Source organism: Pristiophorus japonicus, chromosome 18 (assembly GCF_044704955.1).
Source record: "Pristiophorus japonicus isolate sPriJap1 chromosome 18, sPriJap1.hap1, whole genome shotgun sequence".
NCBI lineage: Eukaryota > Metazoa > Chordata > Chondrichthyes > Pristiophoridae > Pristiophorus > Pristiophorus japonicus.
The window spans coordinates 45,869,034-45,895,404 of record NC_091994.1 but is presented as its reverse complement, the minus strand read 5'-3'; the positions used below and the strand labels follow the sequence as shown (position 1 = coordinate 45,895,404).

The following is a 26,371-nucleotide window of genomic DNA, read 5'->3' as shown; positions in this document are numbered from 1 at the left end:
TCCAGTGCAGTGCTGAGGGAATGCTGCACTGTCGGAAGTGTCGTCTTTCAGATGAGTGTAAAACTGAGGCCCCATCTGCTCTCTCAAGTGGATGTAATAGATCCCATGGCACTATTTTGAAGAAGAGCAGGGGAGTTACTCCTGGTGTCCTGGCCAATATTTATCCCTCAATCAACATCACAGATTATCTGGTCATTATCACATTGCTGTTTGTGTGAGGTTGCTGTGTGCAAATCGGCTGCCATGTTTCCCACATTACAAGTGACTACTCTCCAAGAGTACTTCAATGGCTATAAAGCGCTTTGAGACGCCAGTGGTCGTGAAAGGTGCTATATAAATCCAAGTCTTTCTTTCTTTCGTATAAAAAACAATGTGTAATTCTCATGGTAAATTCTCCATGTGTGTCCCGTTAGGGCTACAGAGTCTCGTTGATGTTGCCTAAATGCTGGGTGAGTTCATACGCAAGCCAATTACGAGGCTACAGATATTCTGGCTCTGGCTGGAGGGTTTGCATATTCAGTATATAATCCAAATGGGTACCTTTGTTTCTTTATACTTTTCCCCATGAAATGTGACACAGAAATGTGCATTTGATAGCACTTAATGTTGAAGTGTGACAGGAGGTGTGTGAGTACATAAAGCTTTTATAATATTATACGTGCAGTTCTCCCATGTGGTTGTACACGGTGAGTTGCAGGATATAATGTTTTATAACAATGGGTGTTTATAGCAAGAGTAAGTGGGGGAAGGTGTGACATTTACAGGGAGTGCACACTGTATGCAAGAACTTTAATAAGTTATAAATAGAGATAAAATAATGATATATAATGTAGTATTTACTAAATGACATTTAGAGGCAGGTCATCAATATTTCATCGACCTTTACTTCAATGTCATCAACGGGCTTTCTATTGAATGTTTGTGGGCTCCAACTGGAATGCCCACTCCCTTCCACGAGCTTGGTGACACGTTCACATCGAACATTGAGGCAATGGAGAAGTATACAGGCCAAAGCTGGCCAAACTACACCCTCTCTGAAGGAGGAAATGTGACAGCAATGGCAATTAACTAGCACTACATTTAGAAATCATATGTAATATATACATCTAGGCTGACACTCCAGCGCAGTGCCGAGGGAACGCTGCCCTGTCGGAGGTGCCGTCTTTCGGATGAGACGTTAAACCGAGGCCCCGTCTGCTCTCTCAGGTGGATGTAAAAGATCCCACGGCACTATTTCGAAGAAGAACAGGGGAGTTACCCCCGCTGTCCTGGCCAATATTTATCCCTCGACCAACATCATCTAAAGAGATCATCTGGTCATTATATTACAGGTATTGCTGTCTGTGGCGCCTTGCTGTGTGCAAGTCGGCTGCCGCATTTCCTACATTACAACAGTGACTTCATTTCACAAGCACTTCATTGGCTGTAAAGTGTTCGGAGGCGCCCCATGGTTGTGAAAGGCAAGCCTTTCTTGCTTTCTTTTTAATTGGAGCTGTTTTTGTCGAAAGTAGGGGGTGAAAGTCCTGTAGCTGCACTTATTGACTCCCATAAACTACTTTGCATTAACCGCAGCTCATTTACACAATGGAGTGGAGCCAGAGGTTGAATGGGGCTCGGTGTCCGCGACACTTATACTGTACAAATGCTGCTAGGGCCTCCACAGAAACCAGAAGGAACTCTCAGAACTTAATGGGCAGATTAAGGAGAAATCAATAAGAAAATATGTATGCAGGAATCTACACAATGCCAACCCGCCAGTGATCAGTGAGACATCTGCAAACAAGCCAACAAAAGACAATTTAATAAGGAGAAAATCCTGCTGAGTAAATCCTACTTACATTTTTATTACTTCCTTTCCACTTACGGCAAAAAAAAGGATTGCGAGTGAGTTTAGTTAAAATACTTCCCATGGATGAGAGATTTTATTCATGTCCTTCCATTACCATAAGTAAACATCCCAGGGTGAGAGAGGGGCTTGTGGCAGGTGCAAACAAGGCCATTGTTACCTGCCTCCACCCCCCCTCCCCCCGGGGCTGTTTCTGATTGATTATAACGGCTCGAGAATCACGATGGGTGTGTTTATGAAGAGAAAATTCAGGTCCCTCTGTCAGAACCCTGGGAGAGAGACAAGCAGGCTTTTAGAAAAGCTGGAAAGCGGGTGAAATCTGTTGGAGATCATCTCATTAAAGTAAGAGGTGGTAAAAGAATAAAAATCAATGAATACAGCTGGGTACGGGAGTGAAATCCAAACAGAACCTTCTGGAAAGACACAGCCTGCACACGGAAAGAGAAAAGGGGGAAAGTGCAGACCACCCCAACTCTACTCAAAGTGTGTTGTGACGAGGGCACGCTCCCACAGGGTCATCCTACCACCCCTACCTGCCATATGCTGAGATTCCCTCCGTGCATGGCGAGCTTCTGAGAAAGTGGGAGAGATACAAAGTTCCTAAAGAGAAGAAAGACTTGCATTTATATAGCAACTTCCATGTCCTCAGGGCGCCCCAAAGCGCTTCACAGCCAATTAATTACTTTTGGAATATAATGTAGACAAACATAGCCAGTGTATTGTATGCACCTGTGAGTATGCTCACAGGTTTGTAGAAATGTTGGGTTGGGAGTGGCTTAGCCAGTCACGTGATGTTCACAAGACTCAATAAAACCCCAGCCAGTTGGATTCGGGGGATTGGTTGTGAGCCTGGTGGATGAACTGGTAATGTGTCGTGTGATTGTTAAACCTTTGCTAATACACCAACTAGTTCTTAATAGCAATGTGTTGCTATGAATCCTTAAGCGAAGAACCCATGAAGCAAATACATTATAGCCAGCATGGGCCAATCAGAGGGCTGCGAGGGCAGAGGAGATAAGTGCACTACTGTTCCTGAAGCTTGTGTTGAACTTGGTTGGAAGGGGGTAGGAATTTAAAACAGAACGGTCAGAGTGGGAACAGGAGGAGGACATGGAGTGTTGAGCAGGCACGAAGGTGATAAGCACACTTACAAACAGAAGAGAAGTTCTTGGCAAAGCGATCATCTGATTTGCCTTGGGTTTCCCCAATGCAGATAGACTGCGCTGTGAACTGCCAATACAGTTTAGAAAATTGGGATGCGCTACTCATAAATTACTGATTCACATGGAAGAAGTGTTTAGAGCCCTGGGCAATGGTATTGCAAAAGGTGAATGGGCTTTGGTAAGGCCACAGCTGGAGTACTGGTCTCCGTACTTAAGGAAGGATATACTTGTGTTCAGAGAAGGTTCACTAGGTTGATTCCGAAGATGAGGGGGTTGACTTATGAAGATAGGTTGAATAGGTTGGGTCTATACTCATTGGAGTTCAGAAGAATGAGAGGTGATCTCAATTGAAACATGTAAGATAATGAGAGGACTGGACAAAATGGATGTAGAGGGTATATTTCCACTCAGTGGGGAAACTAAAACTAGGGGGCATACTCTCAGATTAAGGGGCTGCTCATTTAAAATTGAGATGAGGAGGAATTTCTTCTCTCAGAGGGTTGTAAATCTGTGGAATTCTCTGCCCCAGAGAGCTGTGAAGGCTGGGTCATTGAATATCTTTAAGGTGGAGACAGATAGATTTTTGAGCAATAAGGGAGTGAAGGGTTATGGGGAGCGGGCAGGGAAGTGGAGCTGAGTCCATGATCAGATCAGCCATGATCTTATTAAATGGCGGAGCAGACTCGAGGGGCCAAATGGCCTTCTCCTGCTCCCATTTCTTGTGTGTTCGTTGCACAGGAAAGTGCCAGAGGAAGGGAAGCTGGGAGTTAGGGTAGTGGAAGAATGAATAAATGCATCTCGTAGGAAATGGTCCTTCTGGAAAGTGGAAAGGGGAGGGGAAGATGTATTTGGTGGTGGGATTACATTTTTGAAAATTCATTCTTCGGATATGGGCAGCATTTATTACCCATCCCTAGTTGCCATTGTGAAGGATGGTGGTGCTGGTTGTAGGCAGTGGAAACAGTGGAAAATGACGATCAATTCGGAAGCCACTAGGGTGGAATGTGAGGACAAGGGCGGCTCCATCATTGTTGAGGGGAAGGAGAGTGGAGGCATGGGAGATGGGGCCCTTCCCCTATTTTCTTCAGTTCTGTGAAAATGGCTCATCGCACCATCTCCAATTCGAACAAACTTAGAACATAAGAACATAAGAATTAGGAACAGGAGTAGGCCATCTAGCCCCTCGAGCCTGCTCCGCCATTCAACAAGATCATGGCTGATCTGGCCGTGGACTCAGCTCCACTTACCCACCCGCTCCCCATAACCCTTCATTCCCTTATTGGTTAAAAATCTATCTATCTGTGATTTGAATACATTCAATGAGCTAGCCTCAACTGCTTCCCTGGGCAGAGAATTCCACAGATTCACAACCCTCTGGGAGAAGAAATTCCTTCTCAACTCGGTTTTAAATTGGCTCCCCCGTATTTTGAGGCCGTGCCCCCAGTTCTAGTCTCTCCGACCAGTGGAAACAACCTCTCTGCCTCTATCTTGTCTATCCCTTTCATTATTTTAAATGTTTCTATAAGATCACCCCCCATCCTTCTGAACTCCAACGAGTAAAGACCCAGTCTACTCAATCTATCATCACCTTCTTTCCCAGAATCCTGAACTCACAGCGCAGAAGGAGGCCACTCGGCCCATCGTATCAGTGCCGGCTTTTTGCAAGAGCTCCCCGATGAGTCCCACTCCCCTGCACTTTCCCCATAGCCCTGCTAATTTTTCCCCTTCAAGTATATTCTCCTTTTCAAGTATATTCAGCACCGTCTTTCGCATGAGACGTTAAACCGAGGCCCCATCTGCCTTCTCAGGTGGAGGTAAAAGATCCCATTTCGAAGAAGAGCAGGGGAGTTATCCCCGCTGTTCTGGGGCCAATATTTATCCCTCAATCAAACATAACAATAAAACAGATTATCTGGTCCATTATCACATTGCTGTTTGTGGGAGCTTGCTGTGCGCAAATTGGCTGCTGTGTTTCCGACTTTACAACAGTGACTACACTCCAAAAGTATTTCATTGGCTGTAAAGCACTTTGAGACGTCTGGTGGTCGTGAAAGGCGCTATTTTTCTTTCTTTCTTTCACTCAATTTTTTTGTGTGTACATTCTCCAGGTTTTAAATCTTCACCTCCTTTGATTTATCTCACCTTCGATCCTACTTTTCTGATAGGCTTAGATGAAGAAGAGTGGGAGGAGGCTTGTCTGGAGCATAAACACCAGCACAGAGCAGTTGGGCCGAAAAGCCTGTTTCTGTGCTGCACGTTCCCTGTTTATCTCCTTCTGCGAGCCCCTTCTGTGCATGAATGAACTGCTGAAGCAGCCTACATAACAACAGTGACCAACCACACTTGTAACGTCATTGAATGTCCTATGAAAGGCTTTGGGACAGACATCCCGTGGGTGTGAAAAATGCTTTATAAAGGCGAGTTCTTTCCTTCTATGCCACTTTCCTCGGCCTCTGTATAAAACCAGAAACACGGCAGGGTCCAGAAACCTCATTTAGTTTCAGTGTTTCCCAGGTTCTCTCGCTCTGTGCTGAGATCTGGCAGATTGATTGTTTCGGCAGGTAGCTGCACACAGGAACGCCGCGGATGGTGGGTTCACATCGCCTGCTCTCCCACGTGTATGCTGACTGCAACCTTCAGATTGCTACGTCGCCCCCTCCTAATTGATTGAATAATTGGCTACACGCCCATGAGAAAAAACTGGTTCGAAGCTTCAGTCGTTTTCAAATCAGATACTTAACTGTATTTGATTTGCTTATTTGGGAAATTTTTCAACTTGATTTTGGCTGGAATAATGTGTGGAAGATAAATAACATTGGAAAGTAACTGAAACCCCAGTTGGTTGTGAATGAATATTTTTCAAAGCCCATCAATTTTTCATTCATTTTTATTGAATGACCCTGTTTGCAGGCCTTCGCATTTCATCAGCAGAAAATTTCTATCCAGTGCTTGATGAACTCTGATGGACATTCCTGGGGAATGGGCTGCAAGATATTACTAGCATTTCAGGAACAGCCTAATAGTGTAAGACTTGTGACAGCAGCTCAGCATTCTCATACCCCGCCCTCCACTCCCCAATCTTCCCTCAACTCTCTGCCTTCTCTCCGACCCTCCTCCCTCCGCCCTCTCTCCTCCCTCCACCCACTCTCCTCCCTCTGCCCTCTCTCCTCCCTCCGTCCTCTCTCCTCTCTCTGCCCTCTCTCCTGTCTCCGCCCTCTCTCCTCCCTCCACTCTCTCTCCTCCCTCCATCCTCTCTCCTCCCTCCACCCTGTCTCCTCCTTCCGCCCTCTCTCCTCCCTCCGCCCTCTCTCCTGTTTCCGCCCTCTCTCCTCCCTCCACCCTCTCTCCTCTCTCCGCCCTCTCTCCTCCCTCCACCCTCTCTCCTGATTCCGCCCTCTCTCCTCCCTCCGCTCCCTCTCCTCCCACCACCTTCTCTCCTCCCTTGTCCCCTCTCCTCCCTCCGCCCCCTCTCCTCCCTCCGTCTTCTCTCCTCCCTCCGCCCTCTCTCCTCCCTCCGCCCTCCCTCCAACCTCTCTCCTCCCTCCGCCCTCTCTCCTCCCTCCGCCCTCCCCCCTCTCTCCTCCCTCCACCCCCTCTCCTCCCTCTGCCCTCCCTCCACCCTCTCTCCTCCCTCCGTCCCCTCTCCTCCCTCCGCCCTCTCACCTCCCTCCGCCTATTCTCCTCCCTTCGCCCTCTCTGCTCTCCTACCGCCCACTCTCCTCTCTCCGCCCTCTCTGCTTTCTCCGCCCTCTCTGCTCTCTCTCCTCTCTCCTCCCTCTCTCCTCTATCCGTCCTCTGCTCTTTCTGCTCTCTCTCCTCCCGCCGCCCTCTCTGAACATAAGAACATACGAAATAGGAGCAGGAGTAGGCCATTTGGCCCCTCGAGCCTGCTCCGCCATTCAGTAAGATCATGGCTGATCTGATCTTGGCCTCAGCTCCACTTCCCTGTCCGCTCCCCATAACCATTGACCCCCTCTGCCCTACCTCTGATCTCCCTCCCCTCTCCGCCCTCTACGCTCGCCTCCTCCCACCGCTCTCCGCTCTCCCTCCCCTCTCTGACCTCCCTCCCATCTCTCTCATCACCGCCCATCACCCGACACTCCCTCCATTCCAAATGCGCCCCTTGTTTGAACGCTCTTTCCCTGGGGTTGTGCAGCGTGAGGCTGATACTTGGGGGGGATTCTGGGCTTTCATTTAATTTTGATCCAAGTTTAAAAAAAAATGAAATAAAATACAAAAATATGGTTAAAAACCCACCAAAAATCCTAAATATGAGTGTCAATTTCTTGCGTCAAAATAAAAGGATCGGTGGTGGAGGATTCATCTTTAAATCTCCCAGTGTAAAGAAATACACAACTCCTAGGCTATACATTTTGGGGAAAACATTAGTATTTTAGATATATTTAATATCCAAGGATAATATGCAATACCATTTTTCAAAATCCTGTTGAAATCAGAAGGAAAATATCAATTTTTTCCTGCGAATTTTCTGAAAGAAAATTAAAATGCCCACTTCTGACGCACACATTTACACCTGTGTGTTGGGTTGTCCCAAGCCGATGCTGTTGCTATGGTAACAGCTTAGACTGCTCTGTGTGCTTATCACAATTAGCCTCTCTCTAAATCCTCACTGCAGGACACCACATTGCCTTTTTAATTGAAAAGGCCGCTTGCCTTCCCCAATCCCTTCTCAAATCCTGTTCCCTCTCCCAGGGCCCTGCATGTTGATCATTTCTGCTTAATCCTGGAATTTGGACAGTAAAGGTCAGCTCCAGAAACCTTCAACCGCCTCAAATCCCCCCCCAAATATCAGCGGGGCTTTGATTCAAGGCAGTGGTTTTCCCTCATGAAGCACACCAAACAATAAGTTAAAGGGCTTTGGAACCTGGGTTAAAATTATGCAATAACGAGGGCAGGACTTCCCTACTTTCAGAAGGTGATAACTCGCCATTCCATTCTGGTTCTGACAGAAGACATGCCAGGAAGAGACCAGAGTGATGACAGCTCCCATCAGGCCCATCATCATGCCGACAAGGTGCGGCTCCACACAACTCATCATCCTCCATTCTCTCCCCTGCTCGTCGAAGGTGCTGGTCTGCCATGGGGTGCCCCAGCCACCCTCCGGCACCACCCGAAAAGACCATGCTTCATCTGTGAGCTTAGCCATTGAGACTTAGCTGGCTATTTGAGCATGGGGGCATCGCAAGCAAGCCTGATCCTGTTGTCCCCAGACAGTGAGCTACAGGGGGCAGGGAATAAACCATTAGCCAGGGTTCCCGCTCCTGGTCACTGAGTTTGGAGCCCGTTAGAGAATGCACGCGCTGGGCAATCAGCCGAGGCTAGCCTTCATGGTCAAACAGCCTGTGCACACCATGTGACGGCCTACGGACGCACATAGAGAACAGCTACTCCCAGGTGCACCTACCAGCAGAGGTCGCTGGTTAGCTGGCTAATGGGGTTATTGCTACCTCTTCTCTGGCTCTAGGGTGGAGTGGCCAATTACGGGTCTGGGCAGCGATCTGCACTTAAGAGAACCTTGCACAGTTCTGGTCTTCATATTAGAGAAAGGACATAGAAGCACGCGAGAAAGTGAAAACAAGATTTACAAGGATGGAAGCAGAACTGAGAGATTGCAGCTATCGGGATAGATTGAACAGTTTGGGGCTTTTTTCTTTAGAAAAGAGAAGACTTAGAGGTGACCTTGATAGAGGTCTCACATTATGAGTAGGTTGGACAGAGTAGATGTGGAGAGAATGTTTTCGCTTGTGAGAGAATGCAAAACTATGGGCCATAAAAACAAGATAGTTACTAATAAATCCAACATGGAAATACGGAGAACTGTCTTTACTCGGAGAGTGGTCAGAATGTGGCACTCGCTGCCACAGAAAGTGGTTGAGGCAAACAGCGAAGATGCTTTCAAAAGGAAACTGGACGAGTACATAAGAGAAAGGGGAATAGAACGATGTGCTGAAAGACTGAGAAGAGGTAGATGGAATGGGAGGAGGCTCGTGTGGAGTATAAACATCAGCACAAACTGGTTGTGCCGAATGACCTGTTTCTGTGCTGTAAATCCTATGGAAGACGGGAAAACAACCCCGGGACCATCCGAGACAGAATGGCTCAGTATCACACCAGGCAGTACACCAACCGAGCCACCCAGGTGCAGCGAGCAGGGGGCAGTGGCTCCAGAAGACGAGGGGAATATACCCAATACTGTGATATATTCTTACGACATCACCAAGAAGCACTCTACACACAAGGTGGCTCTTAACAGGAACTGTCATCATGTGACCTTGCCACATGATCCTTTATTATTTACATCAGTAGTTGCAGTACATCAGTGGTCCACTCGGGGGAGCTCTCTTGCACTGGGAGCTCTATTACAGATACCAGCTCGAGGGCTCGAGGCCTCCATTGGCTGGTTTTAACCCTGGATGTCGCACCCACCCGCAACCTCAGAGTACATTTGCCAGATTGACTGCAGCTGGTGGCTGGGAATCCAGCAGGCTGGACGCTGTGTTTCCACCAGCCGTGTGAAGGCCCTCGCATGGGTCTCCTGCAATACACGTTGTCAGCCACACAGCTGTAGCCTGGAAGGGTACTGGAGCCATGGGTCAGAAAGCCCTAATTGTTCCCCTTTTAAAATTGATTTGAGAAGCACTCTTCTGTTGAATATGACACGGTAAACCTATAGGAAATATGCACAGCGATACATACCGAGCCCCTCACCCCGCAGAAAATAACAGACTGAAATTTGTTTTCCCGTTTAATCAACCAGTCAAGAAATAAAATGTTCCAAGGCGGCGGATCGTGAAATCACCTAAAGCATCTTTTTGGAAAGCTCTGTAATAGTTCAATAGTCACGGTAATTTTCAGCACGAACAACCCCAGCTATAATCTCCAGGCAACAAGGCAGCCAAAGAATTTCCATTTTACCCTCAAACTTGTTCATTTTCTGCCTAACGCCGCGCCCCCCCCCTCCCCCAATCTCCATCAGTCACCCCCGAACTATCTGTCTCACACACTCTTGTATCTCTGCGGTCAGCAGTTATTGAGTGTGCATCTCTCTGTCTTCCTCTCACCACTCAATCTCTGGGCCTGCACCCGTCTCTTATCGCTCTCCATCTCAGCCAATCTCTCTCTGTGCAACTGCGTCTCCAGGTCTCCCTGCATTTCCATCAGGAATGAGACAACTGGAGAAATGTACAGACTCAATCTCAGGCACGTTCTCTTCCTGAGCATTTGTGTCTGCGTCTCTCTCATTTTAGGCTCAGTCCTCATGTCACTTTCTCTGTGTAGGTGTGTGTTTTTCTGAATCTCAATCAGTCGATTGGTTCCCCCCTTTTCTATGTCTCTATGCATCTCCATCAGACTCCTAGCCTCTCTTCCTCTATTTCACCTTCACTTTCCTCTCTGAAAAGGTGCCCGTCTCTCTGTGTGTCTCACTGCCTCCAGCTTCTCTCTGTCTGTTTCTCTGTGTCTGCCTGTCTCTCTCACATCCTCTGTCACTTGGTCTGTCTTTCTGTGTGTCTCTGACGTCGGTCGACTGCTGTTGGGACGCGACTGCTGACAATGACAAAGTAATAATGCTGGAAATCTCAGCGGGTCAGGCAGCATCTGTGGAGAGAAAAACAGAGTTAACGTTTCGGGTCGATGACCCTTTGTCAGAACTGACAAAGTCCTGACGAAGGGTCATCGACCCGAAACATTAACTCTGTTTTTCTCTCCACAGATGCTGCCTGACCCGGTGAGATTTCCAACATTCTCTGTTTTTATTTCAGATTCTAGCATCCGCAGTATTTTGCTTTTGTAATGACCTAAAGTAGTTGTGCATGCGCGATTCCAGTGCTTTTTTTGTTTGTTCTCGCCGAACTTCCCACAGATTAGTGAGAAAGGTGGGGTGTGGAAATTTCAGGTATTGTGAGGTCTGTACTGTGACTTGAAGGTGATATTCGGATGTTGTCAGTTCGTTAAGAGTTTTATTGTACTCTCACCGAGTGCGTTTATCGCCATCGGGTCCTCTGTCTATTGTGGCGAAAGTTACTTTGCTATATTTTGCTTTTTTTACTTTTGCATATTTGGGACCTGACATTAATGCGCAGAATGTTTCTGCACAGCTTCCGGTTCGTTGGCAGCAGTCACTCCGGTAACGGGATTCAGCAGTCGGACCACCAAGGACTGGCTCCCAGATACTGCTCTCCTGCAATCGAAGTGAAACAGGGCCACGCTCAAAAAACAGCTTCCGCTTCAGCCACTGTGACTTTCTTTACTCTGTAACCCCAAACATGTCTTAATCTACATCTCCTTCCAGTCCAATCCCTCTCTCTCCTGAGATTTCTCTCTGTGTCTTGATGCGTCTCTGCCCATCGCTCACCCTCTACCTCTGTGACTTTCTCTGTACGTGTGTGCATCTCTCTGCCTCCCAGCCTCTGTCTCTCTTCATTTCTCCCTGTGTGTGAGGAGAGTCCCGAACAACCACCAAAGAAAAAACTCTTTCCCATCCCTCTGGTAGTTTCCTGTACGCAGGAACAACTACTTCGACCTCCCCTTTTAAAAGAAAACAGTCCCAATTGCTCATTTCTGTTGACTTATTTTCTGCAATAACTTTGTTGATGATGACATCACCGTATGGCTGGCTCAGAGGAACGAAGGAGCTTAATTAACATGCACAGCTCAGATAACACGATCACTGAAGCACCCTGGGTTAATGACTACCTCGACAGATGCTAATTCAGCTCCCTCGCAATAACAGCCCCAGGGAGACAGGCAGTTACCCCGATGAGGTCATTGACACTTACTGTTGCTCAAAAAGTATTTCAAGAAGCAAAAACAAACAGAAAGGTTGTTAAAGTTACTGTTGGCTCCCTGTCACTCCTACTTGGTGCAAAGCCAATTAACAGCTGGTGGGTGAGAGGAGGAGAGAGAGAGAGTGAGCTTCCGGGAAGCAAGGAGTTGGAAACGTAAGCCAACAACAGGAGCTGAGAGCCGTGAGGACAGAGAGCGGGGGAATCAGAGGCCAGAGGCTCTCCTAACTTGGGCATATCCAAACTTGATAAGAGCAGAGCTGAGCGACGTCAGAAGGTCAGTGTGATATTGAGTGACCCGCATCAAGGCAGCACCAGCTTCCATCCCCATTGTGTGCTGAGTTGACCTGTCTTGGTTAAGGTGCTTCAACTGGCTGTAGAACCCCTGTGCTGGCAAAACCAGGGTGCCTGCTCTTGCTGGTTACCAACTGGTCCCTGCTACAAACTACTTGCATGTTGATACTGTCATGTATTCAGACATGTTTACTGCTTGTACTATAACATATGATGTGCCACCAGAGGGCACTACCATGGGAAACTTGTACACCAGCTGTATGGTCACTAAGGTGTGCCACCAGAGGGCACTGCAGTGCAAGACTTGTAGGTTACCTGTACAGGTGTGCCTGGCCTAGTATAAAAGGCAGGCCACCAGGTGTGATCCTCACTCTGGAGGTACATTAAATGGACTAACGTCACTACAGTTCAAGTGCAATACATTGCCTCGTGGAGTCATTATCAGAGCATCCAAAGACATAACAGATACGGTTTATTTGTACACACTGTTAAATACATAAGAACATAAGAAATAAGAAATAGGAGCAGAAGTAGGCTATCTGGCCCCTCAAGCCTGCTCCGTCATTTAATAAGATCATGACTGATCTGATCTTGGGCTCAGCTCCACTTCCCTGCCCGCTTCCCATAATCCTTCACTCCCATATCGCTCAGAAACATCAACTGCCATTTATTTGGCACCTTTAACATAGAATTGGGTTTTTATCTGGTTTTTGCCTCTCCCAGGAGATCACATGGTTCCGGTTGGGGTGGAGTGTAGAATGTTTCAGTGTAAGGAGTGTCACAGTTGTGTGGGGCAAACTGGTTGGGCTGGGTGCTCTTTACCTTTCCGTCATTGCTCATTGTTCATAGGTTTATATGTAACCTTCAGGGCTGCTGACCGAGGGCCGCGTAGCTCTTTGTCGGCCAGCGCGGACACGATGGGCCGAAATGGCCTCCTTCTGCGTTGTAGATTTCTAAGTTTCTAAGTTTCTAACAATATGCCACGGTGCAGATCTATCTGTAACAGGGACCAAGGCAGTGATTGCATCTTGCAAATGCCTGACACAGAAGTTTCCTCGAAACCCACCTCATAGCACCGGCTGATTCAATTGACAATCTCTTGTTCCAAAGTCTGCTTCCTGAAGTTTTGCATCTTAAACCTTTCAGCCAAGTACAACTGAGACCGAGCACACAACCAGAACCTCAGGAGGGCTGCAGGAGTTGGACTAGACAAATTCCCCCAGCCCCACGACATACCCTAGAGCGGAAAAATCCTATACAGCAGTGACAATCAGAACAGGTAAACTCTCTTGTGCTCACAGAGCATTAACAAGATGAACCAATCAGGCAGCTTGTGTTTCTTTAGCTCGAGAAATGCTGAGATGTTCGGGCCATTCAAATACAATATGGCCTAGAGAGCAATGCAATGGGCCGTCAATACGGGACGTCAATAGCTCAGCATCTGATCACAAGCACTCTACCTGTTAATACTCATCACTCTTTCAATCTTGCATTGTTTGGTGTTAATTAAGAAGCTTGTTGAAGGGCAGGGGTTCATCGTGTAGGATACCACCATAAAACGAGTACAAGACCAAATAATGTCAAGATGCGGCGATAGGATCATTCAGAGATAAAACTCTGAAGATTGTTGGGAGGAACAAGAGTCAGTCAGGTCATGAATTCCATAGTTTTGAATAAATACCTCGAGGTTGTTGGAGGAAGATTAAGGGAGGCAATGAGTTCCACAGTATTAAGGCACGCTTAGGACAATCATTCTGGAGCTGAGAAACTGCATCCAGTTTTGTCACACACTCCCCCTCCCCAAAAAAAACCTCTGCCCCTTGGACAGAATCAGTGTGATGGTCTAGCAGAGAGATATCTGCGGCCTAGACTGTCCGATCCTCCTGACCAGATGGTTAGGGCCATGTGATGTCATAAAACCAGTAGAAGATAAGAGTGAAAGAAATATAAATGATTCCCATTCAAACTCAAGCTCTTCCCAATGGTTGGAGTTTGGAGGGTTCATTCAAGGGCTCAAGACTCCTGTAAAGGGATCCAAATTCTGGTTCTGCCTTTGGGGACAACAGCCAGGAAGTTCCTCAGTGATAAGGAAGAAGATTAGTCAATGGTTGAGCTGCCCTCGGCTGCTGTCCTGACCATCATCATCATAGGCAGTCCCTCGAAGCGAGGATGACTTGCTTCCACGCCAAAAAGGGATGAGTTCACAGGTGTTTCAATAAAGGACCTAATATTTCAGGTCCCGAACTACATCTTGAAGGGTGGAAGATGCCTGTGTGTGGATTTTTTTAACGTGTGGTGACCGTTGCACACCAGCCACCACACGGGCTTGACGGAGCTAGGTCTTTATCTAGTGGCAAGGGTTACCCAAGACGACTGGAGACCTGCTCTGCTGCACGGACCCAGTGCGCACACATGTCGCAGTGTGGGCTGGCCCATGCTGCCCCTGGGTCTTCGCCTCTCCTGAGCCCTGAACTCACGCCTCCCCTGGGTCCCGGTCACTTCCCTCTACAAACTCTTGCCGCTCCTTCGCCCCTCCTGCTGTGCCTGCCCGCACTGCAATCAGCGACCTGGCTTCGCAGCCATCGCCCTCCTGCAGTGGTATGCCGCCGCATGCTGACCTTCCATCAACTGGCCCACATGGGTCCAAGCAGGTGGCCTGCGCTCCTGTCTGGAGAGCGCTCAATAGCACAGAGAGAGTTAGGAGAAAGGAAGGGAAGCAACAGAGAGGGAAGGAACGAATAGATCGGTGTTAAACTGACAGTATTACATTTACTCTGATGCTGATTCAGGAAGATTCCGCGGTACCAGTTCCGGAACAGTGAGCTGAGGTCAAAGATCGGGCAGGCTGTCCTACGGCCAACATCATGGACAGAGCTTTCCGCTTTTAACTGTGTTTAAGGTTTTCGGCACGGCAGCACTTCCAGTATGCAGCTAGAAATCTCACAGCTCTGCCGAGGTCATGGAGAGGGACACCGAGTCTGATCGACTTCAGCATTTCTCAAGTGCTGGTTTCAGAAGAGAAAAACAATGCCGAATCTAGCAAAAAAACCCCAACTTGCATTCATATAGTGCCTCCAATGCAAAGTGTTTCATAGAGGCATAAATAATCAAACAGTGGCAAGAGGATTGGGGGCGGTGATGAAAGGCAAGATCACAGAGGTGGACTTTAAGGTGATTTGGAAGGACAGGAGAGAGCTAGCAAGGTAGGGGGTTTTAGGAAGAGTGTCCATCATCATCATAGGCAGTCCCTCGAAATCGAGGAAGGCTTGCTTCCACTCTAAAAGTGAGTTCTCAGGTGGATGAACAGTCCAATACGGGAATTATGGTCTCTGTCACAGGTGGGACAGATAGTCATTGAGGGTAAGGGTGGGTGGGACTGGTTTGCCGCACGCTCTTTCCGCCGCCTGAGCTTATTTTCTGCATGCTCTCGGCGACAAGACTCGAGGTGCTCAGCGCCCTCCCGGATGCTCTTCCTCCACTTAGGACGGTCTTTGGCCAGGGACTCCCAGGTGTCGGTGGGGATGTTGCACTTTATCAGGGAGGCTTTGAGGGTGTCCTTGAAACGTTTCCTCTGCCCACCTGTGGCTCGCTGGCCGTGAAGGAGTTCCGAGTAGAGCGCTTGCTTTGGGAGTCTTGTGTGAGGCATGCGGACAATGTGGCCCGCCCAACGGAGCTGGCCGAGTGTGGTCAGTGCTTCGATGCTGGGGAATGTTGGAAGAGTGTCCAGAGTGTCATCATCATCATCATCATAGGCAGTCCCTCGGAGCCGAGGAAGACTTGCTTCCACTCTAAAAATGAGTTCTCAGGTGACTGAACAGTCCAATGCGGGAATTACAGTTTCTGGCACAGGTGGGACACAGTCGGAGGAAAGGGTGGGCGGGGAGTCTGGTTTGCCGCACGCTCCTTCCGCTGCCTGTGCTCATGATGATTGAAGGCTCTGCTGTCAGGGGTCAGAGAGGGGTGTTGGGGGGGGAGGCAAAAGAGGTGGAAGAGTGGACGGCGCATGTGGAAGGAGGTTGTAGAGGTGGGGAGGGACTTATAGGCAATGTCCTTCGTAATTTTTTTGGGTGCACGGCCCCTTTAAGCTAACATTGCGAAAGCCGGCCCCAGGCTGCACGGGGCCGACAGAGAGCTGTGCGGCTAAGCATCTTATCGGGAACGTTGCTGATAGGTGAGGTGCAGGACTTTGAAATCAGTGCGTTAGCGGTGGGAAGCCAGGTAAGGTTGGCAAGGACAGGAGCGACAGGGGAGAAGAACTTAGTCCTACAAGGGGCTCTACCCGTGGTTCGTCTAGAGTTCTGAACAAGGATCTTTACTGAAAATGTTAACCTCTGCGCCCTTCCTTCATGGACCAGCTGTGTATTTACCCCATTTTCCCTGTTAATAAAGCTGGCGATGTGTAAAACCACCGAGATACTGCCATGAATGTTATTTTGTTGTGGTGCGGTTGCTAGCAGATGAGTATTTTGGACATTCAACTGACACACTATTTAGCCAAGAAACAGATGCAGCATCATAATATATCCAAAGTGCTTATTGGCTGTGATCTGCTTCGTCAGAGCAACATCGTATCTGGCCGGTTCCTGCCATGTCAGCTGTGGCTCGGTGGGCAGCCCTCTCACCTGAGTCAGAAGGTTGTGGATTCAACTCCCACTCCAGGAACTTGAGAACATAATCCAGGCTGACACTCCAGTGCAGTGCTGAGGGAGCGCTGCACTGTCGGAAGTGCCGTCTTTCGGATGAGACGTTAAACCGAGGCCCCGTCTCCTCTGTCAAGTGGACGTAAAAGATCCCATGGTACTATTTCGAAGAAGAGCAGGGGAGTTATCCTTGGTGTCCTGGCCAATATTTATCCCTCAAACAACATAACAAAAACAGATTATATTCTCACATTGCTGTTCGTGGGAGCTTGCTGTGCACACAGTGGCTGCCGCGTTTCCACATTACAACAGTGACTACACTCCAGAAGTACTTCATTGGCTATAAAGCGCTTTGAGACATCTGGTGTTCATGAAAGGCGCTATATAAATGCAAGTCTTCCTTTTCTTCCTGTGACATTTATCCCTCAACCAACACCTAAAATAGATGATTTAGTCATCGCTGTATGTGGGAACCTGCTGTGCATCAATTGGATGCCACGTTTCCTACATTACAGCAGTGATTATATTTGTAAAGTGCTTTGACACATCGTGAGATCGAGAAAGGTGCTATATAAAATGCAAGTCTGTCCTTTTCATTCTTTGCACTCTATTTATGGTGCACTGCGTCTTACGTTCATAGAACCTTAATCTAACTGAGAATAAGGGCTGCTGATATGGTACTGGGCCCCAGAATCAGCAACAGGGTCAATCTACTGGAGCGAAAGTTGATCTGAAGACTTGCTCCTTCCAACTATATCAGTCCTTACTAACAGCCCTCAGACTGAGGGGTATCAGAAATCGGGTCAAAGATTACAAAGTCCGGCAAAATCTTTTCACATTGAGGATAATGCTGTGCAAATTTCCTAAAGGACATATGGATAAATCAAGTACTTTGAGTCGGGGTTGGGGTGGGGAAGCGGGAGCGGGGGGGGGGGGGGGGGAGAGGTTGGGCCTTGAAGCTGGCAATCTTTCCTTATCCAGCCCCGAAGTGTTGTCAGGGCAGATGGTTCACCCCAGGTTCCTGCAGCCCTGGTTCTCCACTCCACCTCAACACCTCACTCACACTTTCAGATTGAATTAATTGGAACTCATTTTCAGAGCCCTCCATCTGTGCAGCAGAATGCCCTCTGGACAAGAACACGTTGGATTGCATGAGGAAGACAAAGAGCAGCAACGTGCCGACAGTTTTCCATTACCCAGGCAGCCGCTCAAGGATATTTTCCGTTTTTCTTGTTGCAGACTAACAGCCGCGCTCTGTGTCCTTAACAGACCCAAAGACCACAATCCTGCTCCCGCACTTGGGGAGGTTCTTCGAACACCTCTGCCTTGCTCCTAGACAGGGGGCAAGCAATCCCTCTTATTTATAGTCTCCAAACTCTTTCGCTATCACAATCTCGCTTGTATTTCTATAATTTGTCAAATACTGTAGCCACTGCTCTTTTGAACTTTCCTCTCTTGTTCCTCCTGAGCTGCAAATACACTCACCCAGATGCCCTTTCTCATAAGAACATAAGAATTAGGAGCAGGACAATCGGCCCCTCGAGCCTGCTCTGCCATTCAAAAAGATCGTGGCTGATCTTCAACCATAACTCCACTTTCCTACACTGTCCACATATCCCTTGATTTCCTTAGAGTCCAAAAAATCTATCGATCTCTGTCTTGAATATACTCAACGACTGAGCCTCCACAGCCCTCTGGGGCAGAGAATTCCAAAGATTCTCCACCATTTGGGTGAAGAAGTTTCTCCTCATCTCAGTCCTAAATGGCCGACCCTTTATTCTGAGACTGTGACCCCTGGTTCTAGACTCCTCAGCCAGAGGAAACATCCTCCCTGCATCTACCCTGTCAAGCCCTGTAAGAATTTTGTATGTTTCAATGAGATCACCTCTCATTCTTCTCATTCTGCTTCTTGCACCCTCAATGTGCTAAAATCAAGACTCACTCCATGGTATCCTATTTCACCTCACTCAGTCTATTAAGTGTAACATTCCTAAACAATTTTCAGCAATGAGTAAGAATGAACATTTCAATTAATTGGAGCTCTTGCCAGTAAGAATTCATATCTTTTCTCTCCGACAGGTTACACTTCCCCCCTCCCCCGCCCCAAGTGTGCGTGACCATATTCCATTGTTGGCTATTTTAAATGGGTGTTGACCCATTTACTTTAATGGTGTTCACCCCTATTATCAGCAACCTTCACCTCGAGCTTCTGGCGCAGTTCAGAGAGGGGAATTTCAGGTGAACACTGTTCATATTCCAGTGCCAGTTCAGGGCCAGTGCCTCCTCGACCATTTGCCAGAGGCCACCTTGATGCACCTTCCATCTAATTTAAATAACTCCATAAGCCAGAAAAGACAGGGCAGTGGAAAAATCCAAGTGCTCATATCAGTCCCGAATGCAATCTGCTCACTGGGAGGATTGAGACGCATCAGCAACAAGCCATGACAAACCTGGTCTGCATCAACTTTGGCAGCATTAATTACCCCTTTAGCAATGCCTGGAGAAATCATTTGGCAATCACAGGCATCTCTTTAGACATCACAGATGGGCTAAGGGACCCCCGGGATTGCCTTGAGACTTCAAAGTATTTTCTCCTTCTGCTATCCCGATAATGGCTTTCCTGTTTGGTTGCTACGGCGATGGCAGCTATTCCACATCAGTGCTGAACTCAGCAGGGATTGGCCGAGCGGACACCTGGTGCCTCATTGGCCACAGTTTCAGACGGCATTTGAAATCAACTCCACTGAGCCCTGCCTCTGAGCTTGCGCCAGTGCCCAGCAGCAATTCTAACGTTACAGTTTAAATCAATCTCTCAACACCAAGGAAGGAGTGTTCAGAACTTAACACCTCCCACCAACTCCCCATCCCCCCCACCACCCAACACAAACATCTATCCAACCACAGGAATACACCAGCAGGAGCGGAAACCCCATGACTGGGTGACATTTTTTTACTTGAAATCATTTTTCTTCCTTTGTGTTGTCAAGGCACTGATACTGTCTGGGACATTGGCCATCTGGTCCCTGTACAAATAGCCATTCTTTTCATGCCTAAACCCAGACAATGAGTGCCAGCTAGCTATCTGAGGGCAACTCAGCCAAGCGCAATTCAACCCTCAGCTGACATCGACTGACACTCACTTTCCCGTGTATGTGGGGTGGGGTGGGAGAGGTGATTGAAAGCAGGAGCACTGGCTAATTTCTCCCTTCCCTACCCTAGCGAGTGCTGAAGCCAACTCTTGCCCCTATCCCCTCCCAACTGGGATCAGCCAATACCTGTTAACACATTGGGCTGGATTTCCGGTTGTCTAACGCCTCAGTTAGCGACCAGAGGGGCGTTAATGGGAGCGTAAGAACTTACCGATCAGGAGCGCTGCGTTTAGCGCCCCGACCAAAAATTCATTAGAGGCTCACCAGGAGAGCAAACCACGAGCGCCTGGCTGCTGACGATCGCTCCGATCGTGACGTCAATCCTGGTGCAACGCCCACACTTGCGCCCTGGTCGGTAAATTCGGTGTGGCCACCTCATTGAGCGCCCGCTAATAGCAACGTCTGGAAAAACACTGGGTCCAGGCTTGCAGAGTCGGTAACTGGTGGCTACTTAAAGGGATGAGGAAACGCTTCCCTCAGAGGTCACAGTCAGTGCAACGTTTACACACAGCACGGTGTGTGAGTCTCAGTCACAGTCAGTGCAAGGTTTACACACAGCTCGGTGCGTGAGTCTCAGTCACAGTCAGTGCAACGTGTACACACAGCACGGTGCGTGAGTCTCAGTCACAGTCAGTGCAAGGTTTACACACAGCTCGATGCGTGAGTCTCAGTCACAGTCAGTGCAACATAGAAACATAGAAACATAGAAAATAGGTGCAGGAGCAGGCCATTCAGCCCTTCTAGCCTGCACCGCCATTCAATGAGTTCATGGCTGAACATGCAACTTCAGTACCCCCTTCCTGCTTTCACGCCATACCCCTTGATCCCCCGAGTAGTAAGGACTTCATCTAACTCCCTTTTGAATATATTTAGTGAATTGGCCTCAACTATTTTCTGTGGTAGAGAATTCCACAGGTTCACCACTCTCTGGGTGAAGAAGTTTCTCCTTATCTCGGTCCTAAATGGCTTACCCCTTATCCTTAGACTGTGACCTCTGGTTCTGGACTTCCCCAACATTGGGAACATTCTTCCTGCATCCAACCTGTCCAAACCCGTCAGAATTTTAAACGTTTCTATGAGGTCCCCTCTCACTCTTCTGAACTCCAGTGAATACAAGCCCAGTTGATCCAGTCTTTCTTGATAGGTCAGTCCCACCATCCCGGGAATCAGTCTGGTGAATCTTCGCTGCACTCCCTCAATAGCAAGAATGTCCTTCCTCAAGTTAGGAGACCAAAACTGTACACAATACTCCAGGTGTGGCCTCACCAAGGCCCTGTACAACAGTAGCAACACCTCCCTGCCCCTGTACTCAAATCCCCTCGCTATGAAGGCCAACATGCCATTTGCTTTCCTAATCGCCTGCTGTACCTGCATGCCAACCTTCAATGACTGATGTACCATGACACCCAGGTCTCGTTGCACCTTCCCTTTTCCTAATCTGTCACCATTCAGATAATAGTCTGTCTCTCTGTTTTTACCACCAAAGTGGATAACCTCACATTTATCCACATTATACTTCATCTGCCACGCATTTGCCCACTCACCTAACCTATCCAAGTCACTCTGCAGCCTCATAGCATCCTCCTCGCAGCTCACACTGCCACCCAACTTAGTGTCATCCGCAAATTTGGAGATATTACATTTAATCCCCTTGTCTAAATCATTAATGTACAATGTAAACAACTGGGGCCCCAGCACAGAACCCTGCGGTACCCCACTAGTCACTGCCTGCCATTCCGAAAAGTACCCATTTACTCCTACTCTTTGCTTCCTGTCTGACAACCAGTTCTCAATCCACGTCAGCACACTACCCCCAATCCCATGTGCTTTAACTTTGCACATTAATCTCCTGTGTGGGACCTTGTCGAAAGCCTTCTGAAAGTCCAAATATACCACATCAACTGGTACTCCTTTGTCCACGTTATTGGAAACATCCTCAAAAAATTCCAGAAGATTTGTCAAGCATGATCTCCCTTTCACAAATCCATGCTGACTTGGACCTATCATGTCACCATTTTCCAAATGCGCTGCTATGACATCCTTAATAATTGATTCCATCATTTTACCCACTACTGAGGTCAGGCTGACCGGTCTATATTTCCCTGCTTTCTCTCTCCCTCCTTTTTTAAAAAGTGGGGTTACATTGGCTACCCTCCACTCGATAGGAACTGATCCAGAGTCAATGGAATGTTGGAAAATGACTGTCAATGCATCCGCTATTTCCAAGGCCACCTCCTTAAGTACTCTGGGATGCAGTCCATCAGGCCCTGGGGATTTATCGGCCTTCAATCCCATCAATTTCCCCAACACAATTTCCCGACTAATAAAGATTTCCCTCAGTTCCTCCTCCTTACTGGACCCTCTGACCACTTTTATATCCAGAAGGTTGTTTGTGTCCTCCTTAGTGAATACTGAACCAAAGTACTTGTTCAATTGGTCTGCCATTTTTTTGTTCCCCGTTATGACTTCCCCTGATTCTGACTGCAGGGGACCTACGTTTGTCTTTACTAACCTTTTTCTCTTTACATACCTATAGAAACTTGTATACAGCACGGTGCGTGAGTCTCAGTCACAGTCAGTGCAACGTTTACACACAGCTCGGTGCGTGAGTCTCAGTCACAGTCAGTGCAACGTTTACACACAGCACGGTGCGTGAGTCTCAGTCACAGTCAGTGCAACGTTTACACACAGCTCGGTGTGTGAGTCTCAGTCACAGTCAGTGCAAGGTTTACACACAGCTCGGTGCATGAGTCTCAGTCACAGTCAGTGCAATGTTTACACACAGCACGGTGCGTGAATCTCAGTCACAATCAGTGCAACGTGTACACACAGCACGGTGCGTGAGTCTCCCAGTTTGCAGTGGCAGACAGAAATAAGAGGTCAGCTTGAAAAAAAGTGATTTTGAAAACTTTAATGGGTGCATTACTCTGCCACGCAATGACTCGGTTAAATTTAGCGCCTGCATTTTCTTTGGCGTTCCCCCAGCTCTGGTGTGCAACAGTTGATATAGCCCCCTCACCCCCAGCTCTGGTGTGCAACAGTTGATATAGCCCCCTCACCCCCAGCTCTGGTGTGCAACAGTTGATATAGCCCCCTCACCCCCAGCTCTGGTGTGCAACAGTTGATATAGCCCCCTCACCCCCAGCTCTGGTGTGCAACAGTTGATATAGCCCCCTCACCCCCAGCTCTGGTGTGCAACAGTTGATATAGCCCCCTCACCCCCAGCTCTGGTGTGCAACAGTTGATATAGCCCCCTCACCCCCAGCTCTGGTGTGCAACAGTTGATATAGCCCCCTCACCCCCAGCTCTGGTCTGCAACGGCTGATTTAGCTCCCTCACCCCCAGCTCTGGTGTGCAACAGTTGATATAGCTCCCTCACCCCCAGCTCTGGTGTGCAACAGTTGATATAGCCCCCTCACCCCCAGCTCTGGTGTGCAACAGTTGATATAGCTCCCTCACCCCCAGCTCTGGTGTGCAACAGTTGATATAGCTCCCTCACCCCCAGCTCTGGTGTGCAACAGTTGATATAGCTCCCTCACCCCCAGCTCTGGTGTGCAACAGTTGATATAGCCCCCTCACCCCCAGCTCTGGTGTGCAACAGTTGATATAGCTCCCTCACCCCCAGCTCTGGTGTGCAACAGTTGATATAGCCCCCTCACCCCCAGCTCTGGTGTGCAACAGTTGATATAGCCCCCTCACCCCCAGCTCTGGTGTGCAACGGCTGATTTAGCTCCCTCACCCCCAGCTCTGGTCTGCAACAGTTGATTTAGCCCCCTCACCCCCAGCTCTGGTCTGCAACGGCTGATTTAGCCCCCTCACCCCCAGCTCTGGTCTGCAACGGCTGATTTAGCCCCCTCACCCCCAGCTCTGGTCTGCAACGGCTGATTTAGCCCCCTGTCAGCTCTTCGACTGATTCTGACAAATTTCTGGGCGGAGGATGCAAACTTTTTCAAGGTGCTAAAATTACCGCTCCGCCTGGGTTAACGCCCCAAATGAGGCGCAACCGAATTTCTCCCCCCAAGAGTTTAAAATCCTCCTCTTTGTCGGTCTTCAAACCACTCTATGGTCCTGCTCCAACCTCTCCCTACCCCACTCACATGACCTTCAGTTCCCGGACTCGGGATTTGTGAACGCCACCTTTGCCTCACCACTGATGGCAGAGCGTTCAGCCGCCTGCGCCCTATTCTTTGGAACACTCTCCCGAAACCCCTTTCCACCTGTTGCTGCTCATTTAGAATCCATTTCAAAGCCTCTATATCTGACTCTGGCTTTCAATCACCACTCTGATTGTCTCCCTCGATGGTTTGATACCCCTTTCCTTGTCTACTGGTGAAATATCTTGGGAGCTTTTGATTCTAAAGGCTCTATATAAATGTAAGCCATTGTTATTGTAACTAACCAGCACCAGCACTCTCACACCTGTCGTTCCCCAGCTCACCAACATTCCATCATAAATCCAACGCAGAAACAGACAGTTATACCAAGACTATCTATGACACACAGCACAGGCTATGAGGAATGATAAATGGGGGAGTCTTACATTAAGTTTACGCCAAAAAGCTTTGCTTCAAGAACTTGAGTTAAATGTAGTATATTTGTTCCCTGATAGAAATGACTTCCAGGGGCACGGGAAAACTTTGGTTTGAAGTTACAGCGTAATCTAAAAACTCAGTTATGGAAGTGTCAGACACACTTCTGTGTCAAATCCCATCCTGTCCCCACAGACTCTCAGAAGCATCCCCTGAACAGCCACCTGTGAAAAAAAAGATGACTTCCTGGGCTGAGAGGCCCAGTGTTGGCCCAGGTTAACCAATCACTTCCTCCCCCACCGGCGCACTGTGGCTGCAGTGTGTGCCATCTACAAGATGCACTGCAGCAACTCGCCAAGGCTTCTTCGGCAGCACCTCCCAAACCTGCGACCTCTACCACCTAGAAGGACAAGGACAGCAGGCGCATGGGAACACCATCACCTGCAAGTTACTCTCCAAGTCACACACCATCCTGACTTGGAAATATATCGGGCGTTCCTTCATCATCGCTGGGTCAAAATCCTGGAACTCCTTCCCTAACAGCACTGTGGGAGTACCTTCACCACACGGACTGCAGCGGTTCAAGAAGGCAGCTCACCACCACCTCCTCGAGGGCAATTAGGGATGGGTGATAAATGCTGGCCTTGCCAACGAAGCCCACATCCCACATGAGGTGCTAATATTACAATGGTCCACGTGGCATGTCACTAACCTGCTGCCCGTCACAACTGATCAGCCCCTCCATTATCACTTTCCTTTACCACCTATCCCTCATTGGATATCTCCTTACATGACACGCTTTGTCCAGTCTCGCTCTGAAACCTTCACCAGTGGGTTCTAGAGACAACTAGCTGTATTTCTTGAGGGCGAGTAGACATGCAGAAGAGGCAGTGAGGTGTGGTTGGGATCTGACCAACTTGCTGGGCAAAACATGGCCCTTTCCTGTTCATAAAATATCCTACATCGATCATTAATAGAAAAAAAATCCTCACCAATTTTCCTCTCCCTCCCTCCTTCCTGCAGACATTGGTTTCCTGCTGGGATTCAATTCCAATGCTGCGCTGGGAACTTGCTCAACAGGCATGTGAGAGCCTGGACAGCAAGTGTCGTGAGGGGGGAGGGGAGAGGAAGGAACACAGCTGGTTTTATGATGTCCACACACACACACACACACGCACAAACATGCGCGCGCACGCACATGTGTACACACACACGTATCCACGTACGCACATACACAGACACATATACACGCATGCAAACACACGTGTGCGAGCACACACACGCACGTAGACACGTGGACATACACATGTGCACACATGTGCACACACGTGCACACATGTGCACACACGTGCACATACACACGCGCACATACACACGCGCGCGCACACACATGCGCGCGCACACACACGCACACATACACACACATACACAGACACGCACACAGAGACACGCACACACACATGCACACGCACACGCATACGCATACACACATACACACACGCACACACACACACACACACACACACTCACACACACTCACACACACACATACACGTGCGCACACCCCTAATCAAGAGATCAGGAGTGGAAACCCTGGCAGTTATGCTCATCTCTCCCCCAAGTTATCTAGTTTTGAGCAGGGTACTGTTGAGGCCAGTTGTCACCCAGGGTGAGATCAGGGAATATCACAGATCAGCCCATTCAAAATGGAGATGAGGAGGAATTTCTTCTCTCAGAGGGTCATGAATCTTTGGAAATCCCTACCCCAGAGAGCTGTGGAGGCTGGGTCATTGATTATATTTAAGGTGGAGATAGAAAGATTTTTAAACGATAAGGGAGTCAAGGGTTATGGGGAGCGGGCGGGGAAATGGAGTTGAGTCCAAGATCAGATCAGCCATGATCTTATTAAATGGTGGAGCTGGCTCGAGGGGCCAAATGGCTGACTC

The 26,371-nt window shown here is 48.5% G+C and overlaps 1 protein-coding gene across 18 annotated transcripts in view; it reads right to left on the bottom strand.

The window, feature by feature from the left end:
• LOC139228683 (receptor-type tyrosine-protein phosphatase S-like) overlaps positions 1-26,371 on the bottom strand; it is a 592,821-nt gene that overhangs the window by 394,470 nt on the left and 171,980 nt on the right. The window lies entirely within an intron of this gene.